A 9,954-nucleotide genomic window follows, 5' to 3' on the forward strand; every position below is an offset into this window, starting at 1 on the left:
GTGTGTGTGTGTGTGTGTATGTGTGTGTGTGAGAAAGCCACGGGCTATGAAGGAACACAGCAGGCTGCGGGGAGCCAAGGAGGGAGAACAGAAAGTGCTAGGTGAGTTCGACAGGGTGTTCAGGGACTTAGGAAGAGAGAAGGGGCCTCAGAGTCTGCCCGGTGTTTGGAGGCAGAGTCTTGGGTAAGAAACCGTCTCCTCTTCCGCGCCCCCTGCCGGCCAAGTCGAGTCCTGCACCCCCACCGCCGCTGGGCCCCCAGTGCGCCCGTAATTGGCCTCCCCTGTGCAGCCCATCCCACCTGCACGACCTCGGCCACCTGCATCCCTGACGCTGCTGCTGGGCGCACAGCCCTCGGCTCCCCGCTCCCCATCCCTGTCTGCAGGAACACCCCCAACTCACCGTCTGTGGGACACCTTGGGCTCTTAGCATGTCCCCCGAATGTATTGTTTTCGATCACTGTGACGCCACTAGATTGTGAGTCCTTTGAATCGTGTCTTATTCATCGAGGGATCCCTGTCAGGGTGGGGAACCTGCGACCTTCTCATTTCAAGATTGTTCTTTTTTAAGCACCAAAGGGGGCAAGAAAAGCTGCATCTTTCTCTGCTGCACCCTACGTCTAATAAAAGGATTTATTCTGTAAAATTTGGATTCAGCCAAAAGGCGGAAGTCAAGGATCCAGAAGGCCACATATGGCCCCAGGGCCGCAGGTTCCCTGCTCTTCCAGAGTGGAAGTAGGTGGTAGTCTGTGGGTGAGGCGCAAGGCTAGCGCTAGCAAGCGAGTTGAAGTCTCAGTCCCCTTGCGCCCTCTTGTGGAGAAGAGGGCAAAGACTACTATCTTACTATTTTAGAAGACGGGGATTTAGTTCTTTTCTTACCTCACTCTCTTCCTTTAAATACAGTTATAATGCAATATAATGGTATGTCTTTGTAATATCATGATTTTATAAACATTTGTCACAGATGAACCAGGCAGGATTGTATAATTTTATTTCTGGTAACATCCTTCTGGGTTTTTGCTCCAGGACAATCATTACATTGTTTCATTTTTTTTGCTTAGTTTTCTAGGTACGTATCAAAATGAATGCCTAAAATCTCTGCTGAAGCTGTAAGGCCCCCTCGATATTGTCAAACAAATCTGGATTCTCCAAAAACTCTACTTTAAAAAAATTATTGGATCTATTATCAGTGTCTAATGCCGAAACTGAGACAATTTACCCTTTCATTTGTTGCACCGCTGTCATCCTGGGATTCCACACTTGCTTGCCTTTTCGGCCTTTCAATGAATAGAAATTCTGATTTTTAATAAGTCAAATCTATCATTTTTTTCCTTTTGATTAGAGCTTTTAGCATCCTATTTCTAAAATATTAATATCTTTCTATCCCAATATCATGAAGACGATTTCCTGTGTTATATTCCAAAATATTTATTGGTTTGCTTTTCACAATTAGGGTTATAATTCACTTGGAAATGATTTTTGTGCACGATGTGAGGTAGAGGTCAAATTTTATTTTACTTTTTCTATTTAGATACTTAATCGATCCAGCATCATTTATTGAAAAAAAAATCTTTCTCCCAATATTCTGCAGAGTTACTTATGTCACACATCAAGTATCCATGTATGTATGAATGAATCTATTCCTGGGACCTCTAATCTCTTCCATAGATCTGTTTATTTTTCTTACATTGTTTTAGTTCCTGCAACTTTTTAATAAATCTTGATACCCAATAGAGCAAGTCTTACCACCTCGCATTCTCCTTCAAGAGTATCTCAGCTCTTAACTCTTTTTATTTCTATACAAATGTTAGTATCAGTTTTTCAATTGCCATTGAAAGTGCTTCAATTTTTATTTCAATTGCATTAAATCTACAGATTAATTTGGGAAGAATTATCATTTTTGCAATATCAGATCATCTAATCTGTGAACATGGAATATTACTGCATTTACTTAGATTTTCTTTAATGTCTCCCAATAACATTTTAAAACTGTTTTCTCAGTAATTTTCTCTACAAATTTTATGTTATAAGCCTGGTTATATTTTTTAAATTGTGGTAAAATATACATAACAAAATTTACCATCTTAACCAATTTTAAGTGTACAGTTCAGTAGTGTTGAATACATTCACATTGTTGTGCAAACAATCTTCAGTGCTCTTAATCCTGCAAAACTGAAACTTTATACACATTAAACAACTACCCATTGCCACCTCCCTCCAGCCCCTAGCAATCACCATTCCACTTTCTGTCTCTATGAATTGACAACTTACCTTGGGTAAGTGAAGTAATTCAGTATTTGTCTGTGACTGGATTTTTCTACTTGACATAATATTTTCAGGTTCATTCATGTTGTAATGTGTCAGAATTTTCTTTCTTTTTAAGGTGAATAACATTCCATTGTGTGCTTATACCACATTTTGTTTATCCATTCATTCATCAATGGATATTTGGGTTGCTTCCACCTTTTGGCTATTGTGAATAATGCTGCTATAAACGTCAGTGTTCAGGTATTTCTTCAAGACCCTGCTTCAATTATTTTGGGTGTATACCCAGAGGTGGAACTGCTGGATCATATGGTAGTTCTATTTTTAATTTTTTGAGGAACCACCATACTGCTTTCCATAGTAGTTGCACCATTTTACTTGGGGTTCCAATTTTTCTACATTCTTGTCAACACTTGTGATTTTCTGGTTGTTTTGTTTGCTTTGTTTTGTTTTTTGATGGTAGCCATTGTAATGAGTGTGAGGTGGTATCCTATGGTTTTGATTTATGTCTCCCTAATGATTAATGGCATTGAGCATCTTCTCATGTGTTTCTCGGCTATTTCTATACCTTCCTTGGAGAAATGTCTATTTAAGACTTTTGCCTATTTTTAATTGGTTTGTTTGTTGTTATTGTTGTTGTTGCATGGTGGAAGTTATTTTTATATATTCTGGATATTAAACTCTTGTCTGAAATGATTTGCAAATATATTCTCCCATTGTATAGGCTGCCTTCACACTCTGTTGATTGCATCCTTTGACACACAGAAGTTTTAAATTTCGATATAGTCTACTTTGTCTATTTTTACTTTTGTTGCCTGTGTTTTTGGTGCCACATTAAATCATTGCCAAACCCAATGTCATGAAGCTTTCCCCCTATGCTTTCTTTTAAGAGTTTTGTAGTTTTACTATTACATTTAGGTCTTTGTTCCATTTTGAGTTAATTTTTGTATATTATGTAAGAGTCCAACTTCATTCTTTTGTCTATGGATATCCAATTTTCCCAGCACCATTTATTAGAAAGACTGTCCTTTCTTCATTGAATGGTCTCAGCATCCTTGTGAAAAATTGTTTGACCATATGTGGGATGGTTTATTTCTGAGCTCTCTATTCTGTTCCTTTGGTCTACAGCTCTCTTTATGCCCAGTACCATACTGTTTTGATTACCATGCCTTTGGGATAAGTTTTGAAATCAGGAAGTGTGAGACCTCCAACTTTGTTCTTTCAGGATTGTTTTGGCAATTCAGGGTCCCTTGAGATTCCTTCAGTGATATTTCATAACTTTTTGCTTAGAAATCATACATATATTTTGTCATATGTCCTAGGTATTTAATTTTTAAATACTGTTTAAAGGATTTTAATTTCTTTTACTTTCTAACACTTTGTTGCTGAAATGTAGAAATTTAGTTGCTTGTTGTGTATTGAGCTTGTTAATGCTCTTAATTTATGTATAGATTATTGACAAATATAACTATGTCATAAAAAATAATGAGTGTTATATCTTCCTTTCCAATTCTTAGCTTTTAATTTCTTTTCCTTGACTTAGTCTCTGCCAGGACCTCCAAGACAATGTTGTGCATATTCAATCCATAATTGTGTCCAGATAAGCTGTGATATTCCACTTGAATTAACTAGTTTTAGATGTTCACAATTAGGCTAGCTGAACTACAAAATGTGGGATGTAGCTGGTCTTGAATAAAAAAATACTTCAGCATGGCAGCACTTTCATCAACCAGATTTTAAAAATGTTTGAAACTTTGAAGAACTACTTTGTAAATTATTTTAAATGTCCCACAATGGTATTAAACTTTTTGTAAAGAAATCTCACAAACTTTTGTTGCATTTGTTCAATATTAACTAGAAACCTTTAACCAACATATTCAATAAATGAGTATCAAAACTTTTGGTTTTGCTTTCAGCAAATTGCAATTATTTAAAATGAAATATGCTAACAGGAAATTTATCTCTGAAAAAGCAAGCGAGAAAGTAAACAAATTAGACAATGTGACACAAGATTTAATTTTGGAATTCTCTAATTGCATTCTGGAATATTGCAAATTCTGGGAAGCATCTCTGGGTGGATTTCCTAATTTTTAATTGAACAAATTTATATTCAATACTGGAATGGGAAGAAACTGAAAAGCCTTGTGATTTTACAGCACTTAAGTTTGGTGTAACATTCAAAAGAATAAATAAAGGCAACTCATTTGATGACTTCTATCTTGAAAAGGCATTTGTTAAAAATGAATGCAAAAAAAAAGTATCTATGAAAATATTTGAGCCAAAACATTTGCACATTTTAAACTACAAAGTTAGAATTGAGACTATCTTCTAATTAGTAGAATTTACTCTATGCTTGCTAGGTATCCTATTGCCTTTAAAGAGAATATTTTCTCAAAAATATACAGTTTACAGAGAAGATACAAAGGAAGATGTCAACAGTTTGGAAATTATCAGCCCCTGTGGTTGACATTGCAATGTGCTACTCACATTCCCCTTTCACGATGACTGTGGCCGCAGGGCTGTTGACAGACACTGAGTCTGCCTTCAGGGTCTGCCTCAGCCAAGGTCTGGCTCTTCCTGTGGTGGCCCATACTCAACACCTGGTGGGGCATAAAGATATGGACATTGTGGTGCAACACAGGACAACTCTGACCGGCCGTTTTAATACCAGAGTTCCCCCTAGCGTTGGCTAAGACGGTCACTAGATTGCATCACACCCAGCTTTGCCCTCCACTCTCTCACTCTTCCTTCATCTTCCTCTCACATGCACTGCGCCCAAAGACATTCCTGAAGAAGCAGACTGCTCAGTCAACTTCATCTGCATCTGTTTCTAGAAGAACCCAACCTCACCCAACTATAAAGTGCCGCTTTGAAGAAGATTGCAGGCAGTTTTATATAAAGATGTTAAAAATTATATGATCATATTGCAAAAATGTATTTGTCAGAAAGGTTCAGTGACTTCTTTGCTATACATGCTATCTCTACTTTTTTAGAAAGAATTTTTGGGAATAGTTTTTGAATACAATTATTTTATAGGTCCACTGGTATAATAAAATCAAGCTGTCAATTAACACATTTTATAGTGGCCCCTGCTCCTGAAGCCACTTGGGATAGAGCCTGTAACCTCCAGGGTGCTCTGAAGCACAAAAGGAATGAGTCCTGGAGAGGCGTCCAGGCCTTGCTCAATGGGTGACAGACACTTCCTGTCTGCAGAGAGGATTCAGCGGGACAGTGTGTATAAAGCACTTGTCACAGTAATATTAAGTGCTTATGAAATGTGAGCTATTTTATTGCTAGTATTAGTAAATTGATTTCACAGAGGAGAAAGGAGCCTCTAGTGCTTATACTTCTTGGCTGTCTTCTGTGGAAAAGAAAATTTGGAAATTTACAACAATCTGTGTTCCTCTCCAGACTTCATTATCTCAGAGGAAAGAATGTCTCTCTTCCTACATTACTATATAAAATTCCAAGAAAGGACTCTCTATTCAGGTCACACACCCACCCCTGTCACTACAGGGCAGTTCCCTTCCGCAGGGAAAATATCTTGAGTTAACTGTAATTGGAGCCACATTTTAATGCTATTGGAAGTTCAATTTCCTTATTCCAAGTTCCTTCTAGTGCTCTACATTCTCCTAAACAAAACATTCTTCTAAAATAAATGTGACGATGTGTATGATACTTTTACAGAAGCCTTGTAAATTATTTGGGAAACATAATTATGTTTCCATTTATAAAATTATCTTAATGTATTGTCCTCATTAGGAGACATCTATGTCCCAAGGAAGGTTTGCAATTTGCCATTCCTGAATAATTTCTGAAGAGGGAAACTAAAGGTAATAACTTTTTTTGTTTCACTTCATAGCCTTGAAGACTGTTGAATTTAGAAAAAGTATGGGTTTTTTCCATTTTGCTCAGTCTTCTGTGTACCTATTACTAATTCTGCCACAAACTTTCAGCCAGAAGTATAAATCTCTCCATATTGAAATTTAACATAACAAACACACCTGGTACTCTATCTATACTATTTTTTTTTCTTGGAGGCATATTCCTTGAGTTCTCCATCTCTCCACTTCTGAGCTCTGAAACTGTCCCCTGGGATCTTCCTTCACCCTCTACCTGGGAATTTTCTTTATTGCCTCCCTATGTTGAATCATCATCTATGTCTTCTTACTTGGTTTACCTCTTTTTTAGGTAGACCTCCAAAAGCCTCCTGAGATAGGATGCATGGAAGATAACTTTTACAATTTTACTAGGTATGTCTACAAATGTATTTATTCTCACATAGAATAATGGTTTGGCATGGTATAAGCTGGAGATTAATTTCCTTCAAGATTTTGTTGGTGTCGATCATCATCTTCTAGACTGAGAAGTCAAATACTGTCCTGTTTTTCAATTTTTAGTATTTGGCCTATTAGACCCTGAAAGCTTCTAGAATCTTCTATTTGTTCTGTATTTTGAGGAATTTCAGAATGGTATAGGTCTTCATCCCTTCTGTTGAGCACATGAAGGGCTGGCCTTTTTAACCTCGGAATTTTTATCTTTCAGTTCTGGGACATCTTCTTGAGAAAAAAAATTTAATAGTATCCCTCTTCATTTTCTCTATCCTTGTTTTCTGTAATGCTTAATATTTGGATGTACTTCTTGAGCCAATTCTCTGATTTTCATGTCTTACTTTGTGCTCTCTGAAGAATTTCATTAAGTTGTTTTTCCAGCCCTTTAACAGAATTTTCTATATCTGTTGCAGTTTTAATTGTCAAGAGATCACTTTTATTTTCTGGACTTCTTCATTAGAGCATCCATGAAACCAGAATAGGAAACAAGGTCCTCCTTTATTTTCTGAGGACATGGATTACGGGTTTTTAAAAAGTTGCCTTCTGCTTCTTGTATTTCCTGTCTCCCCTAAATTCCCTTATTTCTGCCTTATTTGTTCCCTTATTTGGGTCTCTGTCTTTCACATCGGTGGCTTTCCTCAAATGCCTAGTGACTTCCTTCACTGAAGAGCAGATTGGAGGCTCTGTGGAGGAGGAGGGTGTTGACTGGTGGGACTCCCAGTAGGGTCACCTGGTTGGCCATATTGTTGGATGACCCCTGTCGGTCAGGATGGCATGTCTTTCCTCCTGGCCTGGTCAGTGTCATACAGTTGTAAGAATTAAATAAGATGACAAGTAAAAGGCATTATCACAGTGCTTGATATTTAGCAACCACTCAGTAAACATATGCATATTATATCTATTTTTTAACTTCATCTGATCATTTTTTAATCCTCCTGACTTATTTCCCCTCAGATATCACCTCTGGACTTTAATAATCCTGTTTTAGTCCTGCAGTTCTCTGAATATGCTTCCCTACAACAAAGCGTAAGGTATGAAGTGCTTGTGTGTATGTTGTTGTTGTTTTCATCCATTTCTTCTCCACGGTCTAGTTAGGGGAATAGGTGATATTTGTATTTCTATTTCATATTTCAGATAAAGCTATCTATATGAAGAGGAAAGAATATTCTTCTAAGTAGGAAGTCTCTTCAGAAAAAGGACCACATGAGGCTGTTTCTGAGAGTCATAGGGAAGACATTCTCTGTTTGAAACACCTTTGAAGGCAAGTTAGAAATAGGTAAAATCCATCTCATAGAAAACAATATAAATGTGACGAATGTGATGCAATCTTTAGTCAAATCTCAGTCTTTATTTTATACCAGAGAATCCATACAGAATAGAAACCATGTGAATGAGCGTGGACAGGGCAGGAAGTATGCAGAGCTCCCAAATCAGTGACTCCACAGGGGACAGAAACGACAGATGAAGGAAGGTGGCACCTTCAGCCAGAGCTCAGCGATGGGGAGAAGCTCTATGAACGTGATGTCTGTGGGAAGGCCTCTAGTCAGAGCGAAACATTGATTCCATATCAAAGAATGCACACAGGGGAGAAGCCCTGTCAATGTCCTCCAGGCCATGAAGGCTTTAGATGGCTGTCACTTCTGACTAGTCATCAGGTAACCCACACTGGGGAGAAGCCTTGTGAAAGTGGTAGGTGTGAGAAATTTTATACTCAAAACTCACACCTCCTCAGGCATTTAAAAAGACATAATATTCCACCCATATCTTAAATATGTGAAAGCACTCACCAAAGCCTAATATTATTTATTAGAAGAGAACACTTAATGGGAAACTACCTCACTGGTATAATTTATAGAGGGCTCCATTTTCTCTTTGACCATCAGAAGAGCTAAAGTGAAGAAAAAAATGGGAAAAATCTTACCTAATAAATGACTTTGAAAAAAATTAAAATGGTGATGTATAGCCTGTTAAAGGCATCGAAAATAAAGTTATCTTTTTTTTTTTTTTTTTTTTTTTTTTGAGACAGAGTGTCGCTTTGTTGCCCAGGCTAGAGTGAGTGCCGTGGCGTCAGCCGAGCTCACAGCAACCTCAAACGCCTGGGCTTAAGCGATCCTCCTGCCTCAGCCTCCCGAGTAGCTGGGACTACAGGCATGCGCCACCATGCCCGGCTAATTTTTTTTTTCTATATATATTTTAGTTGGCCAGATAATTTCTTTCTATTTTTAGTAGAGACGAGGTCTCGCTCATTGCTCAGGCTGGTCTTGAACTCCTGCCCTTGAGCGATCCACCTGCCTCGGCCTCCCAGAGTGCTAGGATTACAGGCCTGAGCCACCGCGCCCGGCCTAGTTATCTTTTTTAATAGCAATACAAAAGCAATTCAAAAGGGTATCTTAGCTTTTTCCACCCGCTCCCCCCCACCCCCCTGCTAAGCTAGCGCCACCATCGTCTCCCTTCAGCCGCCATCATGATTATCTACCGGGACCTCATCAGCCACAGTGAGATGTTCTCCGACATTTACAAGATCGGAGAGATCGCAGACAGTCTGTGCCTGGAGGTGGACAGGAATGTGGTCAGTAAGACAGAGGGTAACATCGATGACTCGCTCATTAGTGGAAATGCTTCCGCTGAAGGCCCTGAGGGCAAAGGTACCAAAAGCACAGTAATCACTGGTGTTGATATCATCATGAACCATCATTTGCAGGAAACCAGCTTCACAAAAGAAGCCTACAAGAAGTACATCAAAGATGACATGAAGTCAATCAAAGGCGAACTTGAAGAACAGAGACCAGAAAGAGTAAAACCTTTTATGACAGGGGCTGCAGAACAAATCAAACACATCCTTGCTAATTTCAAAAACTACCAGTTCTTTGTTGGTAAAATATAAATCCAGATGGCATGGTTGCTCTACTGGACTACCGTGAGGATGGTGTGACTCCATATATGATTTTCTTTAAGGATGGTGTAGAAATGAAAAAATGTTAACAAATTTGGCAATTACTTTGGATCTATCACCTGTCAGCATAACTGGCTGCTGCTTGTCACCCACACAACAGCAGGACTTAAGACAAGTGGGACTGATGTCATCTTGAGCTCTTCATTTATTTTCACCACGATTTATTTGGAGTAGAGGCATTGTTTTTAAGGAAAAAACATGTCATGTAGGTTGTCTAAAAATAAAATGCATTCAAATAAAAAAAAGGTATCTTAACCAATTGTACTATAAAAAGCACGTTGTAAGATTAGTATTAGGCTCATTATGTACAAAAATACTAATTAAATAAATCAACAAATCAGTAGTTTTCATTAGCACATCTCTGTTTTATCTCCAGGTTTCCATGACTAATGGTTACTCTTTTTTATC

At 38.2% G+C, this 9,954-nt stretch overlaps 1 pseudogene; it reads left to right on the forward strand.

Annotated features, from left to right (window-relative positions):
* Positions 1-9,020: 9,020 nt before the first annotated feature.
* On the forward strand, positions 9,021-9,716 carry LOC138383330 (translationally-controlled tumor protein-like; annotated as a pseudogene).
* The last annotated feature ends 238 nt before the right edge of the window (positions 9,717-9,954 follow it).

Source organism: Eulemur rufifrons, chromosome 5, assembly GCF_041146395.1.
Source record: "Eulemur rufifrons isolate Redbay chromosome 5, OSU_ERuf_1, whole genome shotgun sequence".
Classification (NCBI taxonomy): Eukaryota; Metazoa; Chordata; class Mammalia; order Primates; family Lemuridae; genus Eulemur; species Eulemur rufifrons.